We start from the raw sequence: 20,313 nt of genomic DNA on the forward strand, positions 1-20,313 counted from the left end.
GCCAATAGAGCATTGGTTTATTCGCTTAAAATTTCATCTAAACCATCAAAATGGGAATTGTGTGGATGAAGCAGTGTAGTAGATGTGATGTTATATATGTGTACCAATGTGGAGCTTGGGTAAGGGGAGAAAATCCCTTCCAGTGCACTAAATTTAAGGATACTTTCAGGTCATTTTGGTCTCCAAATGCTGGCCCAGCAATCAATCAATTAATCAATCAATCAATAAGATAAAATAAAAGAGGGCATTACTCTATTGGTAGGTGAATTGCCTGTGTAACAAAGTTCTATGCATGTTCCTATATAAAAGCAAAAAGGAAGAATAAATCTAGAACACAGAGGATTCATTGGAATACCTTTACAAGCTTCTGAACATAGTAACAAAAATCAACCAGCTGAAGTGCTAGCCAAAGATGAGGGTTACAATTGATTAAGAAAGAAAATAAATATTAACTACAGTCTTTGGTGTAGTTGCAGCACAGGGATTCTAGCCTGTGGACTTACCTTCCAGTGTTGACATCATTTTTCAAGACTATGGCTAGCCATTACTATGAAGTTTCCGTAACAGAAAGAAATCAGTGTAGGTCATGGGCAGATTTGAATGCTGCAATGGGTGAACTATAAAAGCCAGTGTAGATGCAGTGCTTTGTACTGTCTTAGCCACCTCTGAGTCCAGGTAAATCTGCAGAAGACATTTTCCCTCAACACTGACAGCTTTCTAACTCAGACACATGTGTCTCTTTGCTTCTTTGACTGAGGGCTTCTTATAGCACCATGGGAGCTAGCTAGGTTCACCAGTTGGATAGTGCTGGAATGCCTGAGATTTAAGGTTGTCATAGTCAGCACTCAATTCATGAAGGACAAAAGCCAGAGGTTAAATATCCTTATCTTCTCATACTTCCTTAGAACAATTCTGAGGACACTCTACATAGTTTCTCTGTTACTTCCAAGAAGATTGAGCTTAAATTGCCCATCTCATAACTTACTCATAAAATCACACTTTATTGGCTATTCTCTTTCCTCTGTCACTCTTTTCTACGCCTTCACTTGTACTATATGGATCACTTCCCCAAAATCTACCTGTAATATTTTCTTTGTTTCAGGACTGTTTCTGGGGAAAATCAAACTGACATGTCTCTAGTTTTGTAGAAAATATAACGAGCCTGCATTATGATATTGGTTTCAGTTCTAGAAATATATATCTGTATATTACCTCATAAACATGATGTTGGTCCATAATTTTGTATTTTTCTCCATAATTCACATGTCAGTTCTCCCCAAGATAGTTAATCAGTGAAAGATGAAAGAATATTCAAAGTCCTATTCAACCACTTCTGGAATTTATCTCTCACTAATGGGCAGAGTAATCCTGCTGTAACATTTCATCCCTTCATATAAAAGTAGTAATCCCCCTTGCTTTTCAGACATAATGTTAAAGTTGCTGCTGTTAACTCTTAGCACATTCTTAAAGAGGAGTAGAAAATCACATACTAAGACCAGGAACTAATCTCTCATAAGCAGAACAGATTTAAAGAGGGAAGTTGATTGCTTTGAATAAGCATCCCTCTAAGGATGCACGAACAGATATAATAAGACTATGAATGATTTTTCTCAGCGTAAATGTTAGTGTTTTCTAATATTCTACTATTTATAATCAGAGAAATGACAATAGCTTAAATGAGGAATTACAAAAATCTAATTTTGATAGAAAATTATTATATTAGAATTATAAGTAAAAATTATGTATAGAGCTTTTATTTATACATTGTGACTGCAACTATGTAAAACAGGTAATAATCTTTTTTTAAGAAAATGTGTGGTAACGAGATTTATATATAGTTGTGCAAACATAATATTTGAAACTTTGCATTCAGTAAGAGATAAATTAGTAATTATTTTAAAAGTATGTCTAGAAAAAACAAAGTTCCAGGAAAAAATACTACAGCAAATTAATATTGACTATTTCCATTACTGAGACTTTGGGAATTATTTCTTTGTAGATTTCTATATCTTCTGAATTTTTTTAATGAATGAAAATTAATCAATGAAATATTCAAAATACTATTTAAAAATATGTCAGATGTGTGTATAAACTGCAAACAGCCTGTGATATACTTTTAACAATTTCTGGATACACATAATTGAAAATCTCTAATCTACATGCATAATATATGGATATCCAGCAACTGTTCTCTTATTTTACAGTAAAGCACTCTGTATTCCTTGTACTTTGTCCCCATTTTACATCTTGCATATCTTATAACCTTTCTGATATGTTCAAATTTCTGTTCTTTTTCTACTCTTTCCAATGTTGTAGTTACTAGCCATTTGTGAGCCTTTGACATGTGGCTAGTGTGACTGAAGCATTGACAGTTTAAAATTAATTGAAAGAGAGATTTAAAGGACCACATGCGGCTAATGATTGCCATAATGGACATCATAGTTTCATGTGATTTAAGCTAACAACTTTGAATTACAATGGGGATTAAAATTTAAAAAGTGAAAGCTGATCTCTTCTTAAATATAAAAATGACCTGAGCCCTGAAAATACAAAGATTATTTGACTGATTCAGTTTAGGTTTCATTATCTTCTGATGTATTTCATCAGCAGATTTGAATACTAAAGAATCAATTAATTGATATTAAATATGTACTGTATGCCTGTAGATTTTACTTTTATGTTTTGTGGTTGGAGGATCAGTGGGGTTTGAATTCACAGTAAAACTTAATGTACTTTTGTGAATGAATGCAACTGTTTCTTAATTGAACACGTTAAGATATTGAACTATTTTATTAAACTAATAAAAAGGCTAATATTAAGTTAGGCAATATGTCATTGTATGCTTAGGGGAAGTGAATGAATAATTTAATTTAATATTGAGTACTTTAGAGTTAGAATACATGTATTACAAGGTAAAATGGTGATCATTGCTGATTAAAATGAGCTAGTGAGTTTTATATCTAAGTGTGAATGCTAAAATCTCCTAAATATGTTTAGTATAAAAGTATTTTTCTTTCTATATATGTCATGTATAGATATATAATTTTGCATATACTTTAATATAATTAATCCCTTCAGTAAGATATTACTATAGAATGATTTTTTTCTGTTATAAATCCGAAATACATAGATGCACCTTATTATATTCATCACAAATATGAATGAATTGACTATCCTAGTGGGGTAAAGTCATTGTCACTCTCCAGAACATAATATTAGAAGAGCAATATACTGAGAGTTTTATATTCTAACTCCTATTTGGTAGCATTAAGTAAATCACTTAAACACTCCTGAAAAGTGCTTGCAAAATGTTAATTAATGAGATAATAACTAAATCACTTTAATCTATGGTTTCAAAAGCATAAAGATTGAATACAATTTAATAATATTGATAATAATCCTATGTAGTATTTATCTGTATATATATTCAGAGAGGCAGATTTAATTTTGAGAAAAATATGAACTATGCATATATGCTGAGAATATCATAGAAGTATATTTACTTATTTTCTTATATCACAAGAAGGTACCAATTTGGTTCCCTGCTTTAAACTAATATTATTTGTGCAGAATATATTGCACTTTTTAGAAATGATAATAAAATTAAAAATCACTGGTAACTCTGGGTACTTCCTAGAACATTTTAGTATTGTCTACTTTCCAGGCACAGTTGTCATAAATATCCTGATTATATTTTTTGGTGTTTTACTGCTGCCATATTTTAAGGTCTCCTCTCTCTCCTTCCCTTGTGCCCCACATCTGGCAAAGCTAAGGAAGCCTGGACCCTCCCTCCTTTGGTGCTGGTGAGAAATTCCCTGCCCACATGGGAATCCTCACCCTAGGTCTATGCTCTAACAGCAATAAAAAACCCCAAGCCAGTCTTCTGTATCTGCTCTCTCAATTCATTTTTGGACCAACTTATGAGTCACCCTGCTATCTCCAGAAAGCCTCATTTTTTATTTCTTGGCCAGCGCGGCTTGTGGGATCTTAGTTCCCCAATGAGGGATTGAACCTGGGCCCCCTACAGTGGAAGCACAGAGTCCTAACCACTGGAATGTCAGGGAATTCCCCAGAAAACCTTATTATATGAGTAATAAATCTTTTTATACCCTCTTGGTGTGTGCGCTTGGTGTCATCTGTTTTAACGTATGAAGCCATTCTGAATAGAGGGTGGGGTCCATCCTTCCTATTCATAGTGGCTGCAACAATTGGCACCGTAATCTGGGTGTTTAGATGATGATCACCACTGCCTGGAATCTTTCTTCTCTTGTTTAGCTTGCTAACTGACTCTGTTGCCTAACCAAAGCATGTACTTTGAGCTGCTTCTTGTTGGCTAGCTTACACTGTAAGCTGTACTGCGTTGTGCTGTATTTCCTGAGTTCTATACTGCTTCTGTTATGGATATTACTCAACCTAAGCCAGAAGTTTTGATAATTGGCATTTGGGACATGAGGACTGAGGTCCTCCTTAAAGTGGCCCTGGGTCATGTGACTTAGCCCAGAGCTATCAGTATGTCTTGGATGAAATTGCGCATCTCAGTTCCAGCATACACATGATTGACCTCAGGCTCAGGGGAACAATTTCTACCCTATGACCTTTGTGTGTGTGTCTCAACCTGGTGTTGGCTGCCATTCTACAGAACATGCACGTGAAAAACGTATACCATGTCTGATATATAGGCCCATCAGATAATTGCTTTTGTGGAGGAAAAATATCACTATTTGGTTTACTGAGGTCCACATTTGGAAAAGCAGATGGCTCACTAGGATCCTACAAAATAACTTGTATTGCCACTGCTACCTACATTTCTGTCACCAAAAAAGAAACTGATCCTAAGGTTATAAGGAAAAGAATACATGGCACCAGAGCCAAGGAATTAATTCAAGCATTTCTAAGGGATAGGTGTTTAACCCTGATGGTACTGATTTGAGGCTCTCTGGAGGAAGAAACATAAATATGAGCTGGGTGACAATAGCAAAAACAAGAAAGAAAGAAATGGACCAACTAAAAATACAGGGTTTACTAAAATAATTTATACAGCAAATAACAAGGCACAGATTTGGTTTTGCACCTCTAAAACATGGTCTCTGATTTAACTTTAACATGTACCAAAATGCACAATTGGCAATCATTCATGGCCTTAAGCAATACAGGGACTCAAATTTCATTTATACCTGGAGATCCCACTAAATTTAAATGAGGTGCCACTATAATCTTAGAGAAGTTACTGAAGAAAAAATAGAGGACGAATAGCTATGCCTCACCTTAACTATTGTAACTATTACCTTGCCTAAATTTTCCAAGGTCATAGCACCCATTGTTCTGAAATATCCCATGGTGTACATGGACACTCTGATCCAATGAATGATAAATTAAAATATTTAATTTGGCACTTGCAAATTGGCTTGACAAGTAAGACCCCTTGGCCCTTCCCCCACAGATAAAATACTTAATATGGCCCAATGTAAATTCTCTCAAGGATTGAAACTCATTGTACAAGATTTATTCAAAGAAGGAGTGATTATTTCTACTAATTCTCTATTTACAGTCCAATCTGGTCTTAAACTTGGAAAAGATGAATGGCAGCTCACATGGATTATCACAGCTAATGCCACTTAATGCCATGGTCCCATCCACTGACAGTCCCATAACCAATATTATTGAGACTACTGACTATCCAATCAGCAACTGGTAAATATTTTGCTCTTATTAGTTCAGGCTAATATATTCTCTTCAGTGTCTATTTCAACATCTCAGATGAAGATACATTATGTACTTTTACCTGGGTATCCATGGTCTACCCCAGTAGCTCTGATAGTTCACACAATCTTTGTAGGCATGATCTTAACCACATTCAATTCTATTCAAGAGTACTGGAATAAACTTGCACTGATGGTATCCTCCTCTGAGGAGTTTCATTTGACTCCTTCAGGATATAAAGATACTCACAAAAGGGCTCACAAAAAGGGATGGGCATTGCCCTACACATAGCAAATCCCATCACCGCATTTAAATTTCTGTAAACTATGTTGTCAACTGAGGGATACTCTATCCCTGACATTGTAAAAAAAAAAAAAAAAACAACAACAACAAAACACAAAACCCAAAAAAACAGCTATTGATGCTCTCAGTACCCATGATGTTAAAACAAGACAAGTATCTGATAGGATCTTTTGGGTGGTCCTGGAGGAAAAGTATTTATTATTTACAAATTTTACTTAAGACAATTTATTCGATTACTAGCAAATCAGCCCATCTTGAATGAAACTCCCTTCAACAAAAGGTGCTAGTATCTGTACATATAGCAATTCATGCAGGCACTTCCATTTGTGCCAACAAAAACTCCTTTATTGTAGAGGCTTTAGAAACTTCATCTCTTAATTCTTAGAGTTTAGCTTGCAATTTTGATGCCAGAAATTGCCCATGGGTTTCTGATGCAAGAAACTGCCCCTCTTGGCCCTACAGTACATGCCATTATAGTGACAATTCCTTATCCTTCATGCTAAACTACCTACTGTGCTTCGGATCATTGAAGCAGCAACCACAAATTCAGCACAGCTATTGAAGCCTCCTTGCTACAGGATGGAGGTAAACATGGACCTTCTTGTATATTCCACCTGCAGTTTCTTTGACAGATGTCATGTTGCTGTAGGAGGTCACTCCTTTCCCAGACCTCTTGGCCACCTAAGGAACTTCCTATGATTAACTGAGTAAACAGAGAATAAGGTTCATATAATTTACAGATGGCATCACCATCAATGAACACGATGGAGCACAGCAGGAAGTGGCTGTTTTCAATACATTAACCAGGAAATCCTAATATAAAATGGGACCCAAGGGTCATCACAATTAATTACACTTCAGGCAGTCATTTTAGCACTGGATGCTCTGGCCAACCATCAACCTCATCTGCACATTTTGCAGACTTCTGAGCAATTGTCAAAGGTAAAATAGTTGGCCAGTGCCAATTGTGGTAGAATGAAAGACAGACATATGGATGAAGTGATGAATAGATATGTGATAAAATAAAGTAAAATATTAATGATAAAATATCAGTGGTAAGTATATTTATTGTAAGATGCTTTTAATACTTCTATACATTTGAAAATTTTCATAACAAATGTGAAGAAAGATTTTTAAAGGCCATAAAAAAGAAGAAAAAATGTAAGCTAAAGAACAAAACAAACACTTATAATACTTTCTTTTTGACAGAACCCAGATTTATAAACAAAACAACTATAAAGATAATTTTGGTAATGTTGGGAACATGTAAATGTGAAACGAGATTTAAATTACACAGTTTTTAAATGTTTTACATGTAATAATGACATCACTTTTTCGTAGAAAATGTACTTAGAAGATACATAACTAGAGTGAAGTTTTATGATATATACAACGTGCAGAAAATGTGAAATGGTTCAGCAATATAATTACAAAATAAATAAAAGATACAGATAGATATAAATGGATAGAAGCAAATATCATATAACAAAAAAAATGTTTAACCTATGCTGTGAATCAAGAGTCATAATAATTCTCTTTTTTTTTTAAACTTTTCTTACTATTTTTATTCTTAAAGTACAGTGTTGGAAGGAAATATGAGAAGAAGCAACCAGGTTTAATGATGATTGGAAATGAGAACTTAGATAATAGATACTGGTACCCTTGAATAATTTTACATTGACCAAAAAGTGGGATACTTAAATGTAAAGGCTTTGTTGCTATCATTTTTTGTAATTGTTTTTTTCACTTCTGGATTGTGTAAGTCAATTCTGATAGGGATTCTTATAGGTAATAATTATATTGCTTCTTTTTAGTTCTGTGTCTTTTGTGTCTTACATTTATCTTTCCTCCATTTTCTTCTACATATAAAATGATCATGTTCTGATATTTCTGAATTTTGTTCAAAGAAATTCACTTGCTGCTTTGACCACAAGGTGTCCCCTGCCACCATCTACTTCAGTGGATTGCAATGTAAACTGTTAGTAACCCTATATTTATTAACACAGTATTTGAAGGATTCTATACATCAATTTAAGACAGAGCCTAGAGAGACTTTCTTCTGAAATGAATTGATTAGAAAATACCTACAACTATACAAATAGGTGGGCAAAACAGATTTATAGCTAACTCTCCACGAATTTGAATTGAAAAGTCTTACTGGGTGTCAATGTTATGCCTGGCAAAGAGAACAAGGAAAGTCCATTTTCAGAGAGAGTAGATAAGTCCATATGGCATGGTATCTGTCATGTCCCCATTCTACAATGTAAAAAATCCAACAATTGTCTCTATGGTATTTGTTATGAACTAAATGTTTATGTTCCCCCCAAATTCATATGTTGAAACCCTAACCCCCAATATAATGGTATTTAGAGATGGGATTTGGGGAATAATTAGGCTTAGGTGAGATCACCAGTGTGGAGTTCCCATGATGGAATTAGTGGCCTTATAGGAAGAGGAAGAGACACCAGAGCTTCCTCTCTTTGTCATGTAAAGATAGAGTCAGAAGATGACTTAAGCTCCTAGTCTATATTATTTGGTTGTTAAAAGCTTTAGAAGACAAAAACAGTATTTTATCTCCCAGGAAAACACACATGTTTCTCAAAGGCATTCTCACCAGATAATAATTTACTATAGGTTAACAGACTATTTTAGTGTAAAAAAATGAAATCAGAGTCCTAAGAAACAAATCAGGAGAACATTCAAAGAATATGCTAGTTTTAACATATTGTCATCCTTCTCTATTCATTTTGTGCTGCTAAGATGGGGACTCTGCCAGCACATCTTTCCTTTGTTAGCTGGCTACCAGTTTAGCTCTTCCAATAGGAACACCAGGGGAAGATTGACAAGCTGGAGGATGAATAATGCACCTGCTCCTTACTGTTCTCCTGCTTGATTGTGTCAGCACCAATTCAGCAATGACTCCATTAGTGGATTCCAGTTAGAACTGATTCTGCACCTCCCCAGAGCCTCCAACACCAGCTGGTGGGTGTAGAACTGATTCTGCACCTCCCCAGAGCCTCCAACACCAGCTGGTGGGTGTCTCGGCCCCAAGGTTTGAATCTTAGACCAAATAGATCTAGCTAGTTCCTGTGGCACTTTAGAAAGCCCTCCATCAGACAAGCAGAGTGACAGGAGAGCTTGAGGTGGGATGCTGTCAGTGTGCATGGAAAATGTCTTTGGGGGCTTCAACTGGATTCAGAAGTGACCAAGAAGATACAAGGCAGTGCATCCACATTCACTTCCCAAGTCCATCTATTGCATCATTCAGATCTGCCTATGCCCTATGCTGAGTCCCCTCTGTTATCGATGCTTTAAATTAAGGGCTAAAAATATCTAAAAGTGATGTGACACCAGGTGTTAAGTGGAACAAGCTGTAGTCCCTGCTGCAGCAACTGCTCCCAAGATGGTATATAATGCTCATCCCCTTTCTCTAGCAACCGTTGCCCTGGATTAGCACATCAGTTGTTTGTGTTTCTTGTTCAGGAGAGTGGTGCAGACATGGAAGTCTGATGGTTATAACCACCTGCTTACCTAGCCCTTTTCAGGCCACAGTAAATGCATTGCCAGTGATTTTGTCACCAGTGAATTTTCTGAGTTCCAGACTTCCTCTTCCTTGTCCCCATTATGTAGCAATAAGTCTAGCACCCATTATCTACTAGATAGTTCACCCACCAGTAGAGTAAGGCCTTACCTTGCTTACTGATCTATCTGCACTGAGAGCCCAAAATAAACTGATAGCATTCATAACTTTAGTTCATGGAAGTGATTCACTTCCCCCACCTCAAAGAGATCAGGATCCTTAATCCCTCCTATACTATAAAGGATGGGAAATACAAATTCATCAATTGGTCACTGACAGTGATGATAATACAAGTCAGTCCTATTATCACACCTTGATTTCTGGATGCAAGTCTTCTATCTATTGACATCTCAGCAAGATAAAATGACAATTGGTTCAACATCTATACCATGTCATGTCTAACATACTACTCCAACAACACATATCTTATACCCTATCTAGTGATTCGGCTGAACTTTTAAGAGAACATCTCAGTGCTCTACTAGACACTAGCTCTAGAGCCAGTTTGGCTGTGCCTTGTCTCCTAGTTCTGAGTCTCTGCTCTTCAGTGTCTTTAATATAATTTTCAAAATCTATAGTCTTAACTTCATCCATTTGTTCCTCCCAGCTCTACAGGTGGAAGCTCTTTCCTGAAGTTACTGTCTCTCTGAATCCTTGGTGCCCACCTCCCTTTTTTTTTTTTTTTTTGCCCTTTCAGTTCTCTACTACCTGTTCAAATAATTCTTTATTTGAACTTTGTTAAAATAACCAATGTGGTTTGTGTTTCCCTGCCTAGAAACAGAGGAGGGGGAGGGGAAGCTTGTGAAGAAGGAAATGATGTCAGAGTATTGTAAGTATATTGGGGCAGTGTGTTAAATTGAAATACAAGTACCTAAGAATTTTCCTGAAGTCCATGAAATGTGGTACCTTGCTGAATGTTGTCCTCGGAGGATAGGAACAGCAGGAGCAGGGGGGATAAAAAAAGAGAGAAATTCAAGTCTTTTGGAAAGGATCATCACTTTTTGGTGGGACTGAAGGAAAAATATAGAAATAGTTTGGACACTCAGCAATATTAAAAAGAACTCTTCTAGATGTTGTGGTACAGAATAGATCATATAGAAGTTCAAACAAACTATATTTACCAGGAGTGATACCAACCAGGTGCAGTTGTAATTGGGTGACAGAATTATTTGAAGCCAGAATGTTTGGGAGTTACTAGTGTAATTTAGTGACAAAGGACCAGGGATGCTACACATGCTGCAATGCATGGGACTACCCAGCACAAGGAAAAGCTGTCCCTAACCAAATGCCAGTGGCACTCCGATGAGAAATACCATCTCAGATATTATTCTTAGTATTTTTCCTACTGATATTTTTTCTTAAAACACTTTCTTGTATTTTTCTCACATACCATATGGCTCAGGTAATACTGTAGTAACTGAAACATTTAATGAATATAAAAATGTTAGCTGAATAAATCTTAAACATAAGACTCTTGAATTTTGTAATACGTAATTTCAAAATTTCATAAGTACTTTCTATTAATCATATTCAATTTGGAAAGCACAGATATTCTCAAGATGTCAAAATTGTTTATATCAGAAACAGTAATAAATATATGCAGATTTTCTCAGTGGAATCAAGCAGTTTTGTAAATATTTTCCTTTCGGAATAGTGTAAAAATTTAAGTTCATTTTTTCACAAATTCCCTGCTCATCATTCTTTCCTTTGTACATATTTAGATGAAGTAGTCAGAATATAAGCCTCTTGATAAAAAGAAAACCTGAAAGACAAAAATGTAGATTTTCTGTGGCGGGGAAAAAAAATGGTGCTGAATCAATGCTGCTACCTGGCAATACCATAATCAAAATTTTCTGTGGTTTGTACTTGGTCCAGTTGTGAATATGATGTCTTTGCATATAGATTGGAGATAAGTAAATAGCACATGAGTGGAAAATTCAGAACAAATAATATCCAATTTTAAAATGTGTGCCTATATTGAACGCAATCTAGAGTGTATGAGAGAAATTTCTCATCCCAAACCTTGTCTGAGACTAAACTATTTTTTGCTTGATGTAATTTATAGTTTCCTCTGGAGAGTAAAGCATTTCTATTAAAATCCTCAAGTGTTATTTTATGATTTTAAAGAGATTAAGAATTCATTCTAGAGAATAAGAATCACCCACCTAACTGACAGACCATCTATCCTTATAATCTTTTAAGCATCTCAGCTATTCCTTTAATCTACCACATTTGTTGTTGTTTCTGTGTATGTTTTTCTTTGTCTGAAAATGCATCTACAAATAGTAAAAAACCTTTGAAATGATTTTTTAAAGCTCTTCTTCTCTTGTCAATTTGCAATACAAATTTTGACAAATATAGTCAAATTAATGTACATGAAGACAATTATGAGCAGAAATAGCTCTTTCATGTTGAAATAATAATAAATTTTAAGAATTGTTACTGACTTATAAGTAGCCACAATAAAATTTCCTTACTGGCTGTTTCACAGTGAGGAAGGGATTTCCACCTAGAGTTGTAGGGAATGGCCAAATACATGATACCTAACACCAGACAGATGAAATCAACAGCAGTTTATTAATCACATATACTCATAACCCAGGGGAGGATGGCAAAGCAAGCCACACAAAGCCATAAGGAGTTGCATTTAGGATCATAGTGAAGAAGCAGGAGCCATTGGGGTGAGGGGTGACCCCTGGTCCCGCAGGAAGATGTGATTACTTGTTTGAATAATTCCATGGGATGGCAGAGAAATCAAACCTGCTACTGACAGTGGTGTTAGTAAGAGCTCCAAAATGGAGAAAGGTGAATTTAGAGCCAAATGGATCCAGGTCTGAGCTTGAGTTGCCCCACCTACATATTTCTGAGCTCACTGGAGAATCCAGAATAAATACTACCTGGGGGTTTGTCCTCTGTGTTTGTCTCCTCCTCCTGGCCTTGTGTGGCCTAAGTATTATACCTTGAACAGCATATTTCATCCAAATGCAATACTAGAAGCTGCACCTTTTTTGGACTTCTGCTGGCCTGTTTTATTTCCTTTATATAAATGTGATTTTTCAGAAGTTGATTGTAAACACTATTCTAGTCCTGTTCTTAATCTAAACTACCAATTTTAATTAAAATTAAGTGCTAAAAAAAAAAAAAAAGCTCTGCTAGCTTTGCCTGGTTCCACCCTCTAGGTGGACTTAGAACATTTTGAGAAAGACACTTCAAAGCCAGGGTCCCATGTGCTAGGGTTTCTGTTTGCCCAAGACTAGGAGGTTCAAAAATAGAAAGAGACCTAGACCTCTCACGAACCCTGAGTTACATCCACATAGAATAATTTTTAAAATTTCTTCTTTGTAAGTGAAAACACTGCATAATAAAACATTCAAATCTCTTAACCTGAAAGACTTTTCAGATAAATGAGTTATGGAAATATAACCTAAATACATTTAAATCCCAGATGACCGTGCCAATTACATAGTAGTTTATAAAACAAAATTTTATAATTAAGTTAGAGAAAAACAGTTCATTTAAAATATTACTTTTTAAAGTAATTATTAGGCTCCAGTAGGTACTACTTGAAGTTTAGGCAGTTTAGATAAAAATTGTGTATTTAGGAGAGCATTTTTCCAACCCATCAAAAATATTTTCAAAGAAATTTGAAAATGGAAATATAAACTGTTATAATGTGCATGATTATATAACTCTTAAAAAGTATTTTAAGCTCTTTATATGTATTCATTCTCTCAGAACTGTTAAATGGGAGAGATGCCATTACACTGAATAAGTACTTAACCATTTCTATGGAAACATATAAGAGCAAAACAAAATCTCAGGTGCCTTATAAGTAAGATAATAAGCAAAGAAATCTGTAATATACTTAATATCATTTTCTCCACCTTGCCCGTTATCTTCAATATTCATTTTTATTTGGTTTGATAGATTTTACCCTCTTAATAATCATCATTTTCTTCTCTGCATCTCACATGCAATTTAGTTTAGGATTCTATCTATTCTGTATTGCTCCTACCTTGCCCTCCTCCTTTGGGACAGATTTCCGTCAGTTGTCAAAGTACTCTTTCTAAAAACAAAAATAGATCATGTTACTTCTCAAATTCTTCAATAAATCTTAATATCCTTCAAATTCAAAGCCATTTATCAACAGTAGGTCCTTGGGGATCAGCACATATTGAACTATCTTGTCTCATTCTGTTAATGTATCATTCATCCATCCCTTCATTTACCTATCCATTTGTATTTATAGACCACCAGGTTTGGGTCATGAACTGTTATAAATAAGGCTAGGGATGATATAGCATGAGCAAGCACCATGGTTCTTGCTCTCATTCACCATGAAAACGGTGTCTTAGTGGGTAAAAATACAATGAAAAAAAAAACAAATAAAAAACATAACTTTGGAAAATGATACAAATCTTAAAAAAATAATGAAATGGCACAGTTTGACGGCAATGAGATTTGGTTACCTCCAACCAAAACAAGACAGTCAAGAGAGATTACTTCAAGAATAGTGGTGCGTCCTTCACTAGTGCATTTTCTAAATCTTTGGTAATGAAAGAGGTTTCTGATCCTCCCAGGAGGTATGCTTAGGAGATACAGAGCAGCTTGTAAATAATAGATCCATTCCAAGGTTTCCTTCCCCCTGAGCTTGCAGATTCCTTTCTCTGCAGCATGCCAAAGATCCCACTTTTTGACCTTTTTAAAACTTTCATACTCATTATTAAAATTTTAAAACACATCTAAACTGCATTGAGTACCAACACTTTCTTGTAGCCAAGAAACCCACAGCCTTGTTCAAGCAGGCAATGGGTCCAGTGTATGACTTGGGGTACACTGTTATTTTTCACGGTGAGGGAAAAAAGAAAGGATAGTAAAGAAGAAATAGACATTATTTCTAACTCCTGCTCAGGACTCTGAAAGATAAAACTGAAGGATATTAACTGTAGGTCATTCATTAGTCCAGGTGACAATTGTTGAAATACCGCAACTGTAACTCCATGCCCATGTTCATGAATCAACACACTAAATCTGAAATTCTAGGTGACTATATCCATAGTAAAGAGATCGGCTTTACTAAGCCTATTATTTGTTCTTACTTGGTTTAACACGCTTGAAATCACCTCCCACATAATCTCTTCAGAATACTAATAATATAAATTACTGTAGGCTTGCCCTTTCAGTGTATAGGCTATCTCCTTCTAGAATAAATCTTCAATATTTATATTCAAGACTATGTTGGAATCTAACTCATTTTGTACTTGAGAGCAATAAGATGTGGTGGTGAATGGGAGAAGAACCTGGAGGAGAATCAATATCAGATTTTGATAAAGCAGTTATTGAAAATATGGTATATAGCAAATAGAAGGCTTGTTCCCTCAGATGTGGTAAACTAAAGCTGTCTCCTCAGCTAAAGTTGTTCAGAGGAACATCAATATTCAAAATTCTCAGTCTCATTCACAGCTGTCCAAATGACCCTCTCCCATGATGCAAAGTTCCAATCTCTTCTTAAAAGTATCCTGGTACCAAGGAACTCTTCTTTTGGTATTAAAACCTGATGTCTCAGTAATATATATTACCAATAATTTATACTTCATTTTAACATCTTTGAGTGGCAGATTGGGAGCTATTAAATGAGAAATAAAATCAATTTAATGAGTAGACAACATAATTTTTAAGTGAAATAATTGGGCCCCCCAAAAAAGAATATGTCAGAATATATTACATATAATAAAATACTAATTTTTAAAATTTTGATATTACATACACACACAAACACAAATAGGGTTAAATTTAGATTTTGCCCAGTTGTTCACTAAAAAAATCAAGTATTTAGCTTTTCTTCAGGTTTGAATTTCAAAAATCAAATACCTACCTGCTACATCAATGTCATTTCCAGCATCCTTGTATTTGTGGCATGATCAATGATCCACTAACTTTGTAGAGTATCATCAGGTCTGATCAACATAATAACATGGCATGACATTCTGATTTACTAATAATATCTGAATATTTTAGTTAAATTCAGGTAAGCTTTCTAGAAGAATATCAAATTTATATTTTTAAATGCCATACACAAATTGCTTATAAATATTATCAGCAGGAAATAATACTGCAAAAATAATGATGATTTAATGCATTTAATTATAAAATCAATTTGCAAATAATTTAAATAGGTAAATAAATAATAAAATTCATTTAAGCTTCTGTAAATGAAGGGATATGTTAGATGTAGCTGATAACAGCTGTAAACAATTTATAAAAATTCAAATAGGGGCTTCCCTGGTGGCGCAGTGGTTGAGAGTCTGCCTGCCAATGCAGGGGACACGGGTTCGAGCCCTGGTCTGGGATGATCCCACATGCCGCGGAGCAGCTGAGCCCGTGAGCCACAATTACTGAGCCTGCGCGTCTGGAGCCTGTGCTCTGCAGCAAGAGAGGCCGCGATGGTGAGAGGCCCGCGCACCGCGATGAAGAGTGGTCCCCGCTTGCCGCAACTGGAGAAAGCCCTCGCACAGAAGCGAAGACTCAACACAGTCATAAATAAATAAATAAATAAATAAATAAATAAATAAATAAATAAAAGAACGTGAATTTCTCTAAAAAAAAAAAAATCAAATAATATTACAAACCAAAATAATATCAATTTATAGCATCCTAATTTTAATTCTTATAAAACTGATGTAACAATTTAATTAATGCCAAAAGTGACACTAAAGTGTTTGCAGGGAAAACATGATAAAACACACATTTTAACAAGGTTTCTCATTGAAAGTCTGAAATGAAACAAGTTTGGGGGAGGAAAACAACAGAAAGAACTCTTTCCATAGTCAGATGAAAAATGATAAATATTCAAAATAATGTAGGGAATGTTGTTAGGGGTTCAGAACAGCCCTCCCCAAAATGTGCCACTTTGGCATGTGGATTTTTTTGAGCTAAAGGAGACCCTCTGGGTTCAAAGGAAACAATTGTCCCTGCCTTAACTACCTTGAAGAATTTAAATTGGAGATTTTTTTCCTGAAAAAGAGTTACTACCAGAGACAAATTTTATCTAAGTGACCCCATCTATATGGCAGGGCAAACATCTAATTATTAAACATCTGCTCTTCTTCTTGTTGCCCTGTGAATAATCCTCCTATCCTTGGATGCCCCAGGCCTCTGTCCCATTCCTTAGGTATATGGCCTATATACCTCACTTTACCTTTCTGTCTGAACCTGTCAGGTATGTGGGGTTCCCATATGTACAGAATTAAATTTGATGTTCTCCTGTTTATCTTCCTTATGGCAATTTAATTCTTAGACCAGACAGAAGAACCTAGAAGGGCAAAGGAAAGTTTTCTTCCTCCCCGACACTGTATCAGAAATGAAAGAGAGACTTGAATGGTGATAATAAAGTATGAGCAACAAATCTTGATAGAAAAATAATTGGATGTAAACCCTGGGGAAAATGAAGGAAACTAATTTAACTCATGTTTCTGTTTTCTGTAAATGGGTAGTTGATGGTATGAGAGGTACTGCAGGATGACACAGATTTGTTGGAATAGCTGATAATGTGGATATGTGTATTTGAGGCAGATTGAAAGGGGATTGCATGTAAGGAAGTAAAAACAGTGAATAAGGAACTGTCATTCTAGGTATTTGGGGGTGAAGGAGAATTATATCTTATTTATTTTAAAGTAGAAGAGATTTGAACATACATTTACTTTGAGGAAAATTTGCTAATAGAAATAAGTAGAAGTGAAAGATACAAGGAAAAGAAGGCCTGAGAGAGGACGTGGAACAGAGGTTTGAGCAAAGACGGTAGGATTAACCTCCAAGAAAGGCAGAGATACTGTTCTTCAGAGACACAGCTGGAAGCTCTGAAATTAGCTTCCAAAAAAGGTAGATTAGAACTATTAGGTCAGTGTGTCCAGGGGTCTCATTCAAGAGAGCCTCAAATTTCTCGGAAAATAGTGGAATACATTGATATTACAATATATTTAAGAAAATAGTCTTTATAAAATAAACAAAAAGTAATTTTAAATCTCTTAGATACAGTATAAAGCAGCAGTAAATGTGAATCTACCTGAATTTTCAAAATCTACTATAGTTACCCCAATTATCCATATTTTACCTAGACAACAAGTAATGGAGCAAAACCATTTGTTATCGTCTTTTATATGTGTATATATTTAGATGAAAGCGTAAAAATTGGTAGCATCTCTAGCATCTGAAGTTATGTTATACTTTGTATTATATTATTTTTTAAATGCTATAATTATTCTGACTCCAGTAAAAGCATCTAATTAAGTCTGCATCATGAAAAATGTTAATATTGCAAAGGGAATAAAATATATGGAAAGTTTTAATGTCAATGATCACTTTGCCAACATTTTTCTGTAATTATAAATCAGTTTAATTACCAAATAAATACAAATAGTCTATTTCTCAGTCTTAAAAATTCACTTTTATTTCACAAGACAGATTAGTAAGTATCAATAGTATCAATTATATAGAAACAAGGCTTTTATCCACTATTCTTCCTTGCAAATATTTCAGGCACTGTATTTACTAAATAGGTAGGTGAAATAATTTTTTTTAACTGTTCATATTACGAATTTTGTTTTCTTTTGATTTTGAAAGCAGGCTATTAAGAATGTTCAATATCTTAGTTTTTTTTTTTTATGGTCAATCTTTGAATACTAAACATAATTTTAATTTAATATGAACAGTTCTTTTTTTTTTTTTTTAAATCTTCCTAGGGCACATTCTTAAGTTGTGTGGCGGGAAAAGCATGAGCTGAATATGTCTCTGTTATAGATTTTCTGTTGTTGCCTAAACTGACTAAAAGTAATTTGAAAATTTGAAAGTATTTTTCCCTCTGTCACAGATATTGAAACATATCATTGTATCCCCTACTTATCATTACTATTTTCTCAGTGTAGGTTAGGAAGGTGTGGGGTATCTGATATTGAATATTTTCATGAAGTAGCAAGTGTATATTATTTAACTAGGCCCTCATCTGATCACTTATCCTAAAAAGAGAATGATAACTCATATACGTCCTGAGTACATTCAAGAGTAAGGCCATATTTCAAATCTTTCACTAAGAACAAACCCTTTCATTCTGCAAGTGTCCTTTCTCCTAACTTCCTTTTTAGTCAGATAATCAGAAGCAGGAATAGTTCCAGGTGAAAAAAAATAAAATAAATGTATCAGTTAAAGACTTCTCAATAAAAGTATACTTTACATTTGTAAGTGTTAAAGTAACATATCAGACATGGTCTTTGATTTCCAGAAGATGAAAACCTAACAGGAGAAACAATATATTTATACCTAAAATAACAAAAATGATTGTTGTCATGGATGTGCCCAGAAAGTTTTCAGTAAAAGAGTCATTCTTGACTCTGAGGACCTCATAAACATTCCAGACACAGGCAGTACAGTAGATATAGTCCAGAAGAAAACCACAATTATTCTTTCACCAAATTCAAATGTTGTCCTAGTCTTTGTACAGAGGATAATGGATTAATGCAAGTATGTCTGGAAGTTCCAGGATCCTTTCTGTCCTTTGTCCTTGGTCAGCCAAAAGTACTCTGCTCTCCTGTGACAATGACAAATACAACCCCAATTCTAGTGGAGAAATTTTATGATATCAGAGTGGATTGTGCTCATACTCAAACTCTCAGCACAGGGTTCTAAATAATTAATTCCCTGTCAGCTTTTAAACAGTAGCCTGTTTGTTGCATCCAATCAAGGAACCCGAAAATTGTATTACTTACTCATTTGTTTTTATCCTAATCAGGTGGTGGATGGGATGGCTGTCAATTTACATGGATCTTGAATTCAGTCAACTGAATTGTGCTGCACACCATTGTGTGTGTTGAAGATATGTTCTGATAGTAAGAACACAACTCTCCTTTGAACCCAGAGTCTGATTTGCTTATGGGATTTGTTTTAGTCGGCTAGGGCTGTCATAACAAAATGCCACAGAATGGTTGGCTTAAACAACAGAAATTTATTTTCTCATATTTCAGGGGCCTGGAAATCCAAGATCAAAGTGTCAGCGGGTTTGATTTCTCCTAAGTCCTCACTTCTTGGCTTGCAGATGGCCGCCTTTTCTCTGTGTCCTTATATGGCTTTTGCTCCGTGCAAACTCACCCCTGGTGTCTCCTCCTCTTATAAGAACACCATTTCTATTGAATTAGGGCCCCACCCTTTTGACCTCCTTTGACCTTAATTACCTCTTTAAAATCCCTACCTCTAATAGAGCCACACTGGAGTTTAGGGCTTCCACAAATGAACTTTGGTGGAAAACAATTCAGTCCATAATGATATATTTACATAATATTATCATCAAAACCAGAGATTTATTTTGGGTTGCCTTATTACCAAAAAAGCAACTCAAAATCCAGTAGATTTTTGGTTAGAAATTGCTGGCAAATACTTGTGCTAAAAAACAGAATAAAAAATAATTAAGTGAAACAACAGCAACAAAGATCCACTTATTTGCCTGAAATGCTTAACAAATTATTTTCAATTCCAATTTTTCAAGGAAAGTGTAATTACATATATGCCTCTTTTATTTGACTCATATATATAATACCAGGTTATATAAGATGGTATATTATACTCTCTAATATGGTTATATGAACAATAACTGTTTCTGAAGTTCAGAAAAGTGGGCTAGAGTTGTTAGGAATGGTAGACTAGAGTTTCCAGAACTGGTTTTGCAGACTGAATCACAAAAGCAA

General features: G+C 35.0%; 1 long non-coding RNA gene across 1 annotated transcript in view; it reads right to left on the bottom strand.

Moving 5' to 3' along the window:
* LOC309624483 overlaps nt 1-15,266 on the bottom strand; it is a 39,563-nt gene extending 24,297 nt beyond the window's left edge. Inside the window, exons 1-2 of the long non-coding RNA XR_014241966.1 lie at nt 9,010-15,266; nt 1-8,959 (exon numbers count right to left, since the gene is read on the bottom strand). The exon at nt 1-8,959 is cut by the window's left edge and continues 24,297 nt beyond it. This is a non-coding gene — a long non-coding RNA (uncharacterized lncRNA). The remainder of the gene's footprint in view (nt 8,960-9,009) is intronic.
* Between the last annotated feature and the right edge of the window lie 5,047 nt (nt 15,267-20,313).

This window comes from Balaenoptera borealis, assembly GCF_965194805.1.
Source record: "Balaenoptera borealis genome assembly, chromosome: 2".
NCBI lineage: Eukaryota > Metazoa > Chordata > Mammalia > Artiodactyla > Balaenopteridae > Balaenoptera > Balaenoptera borealis.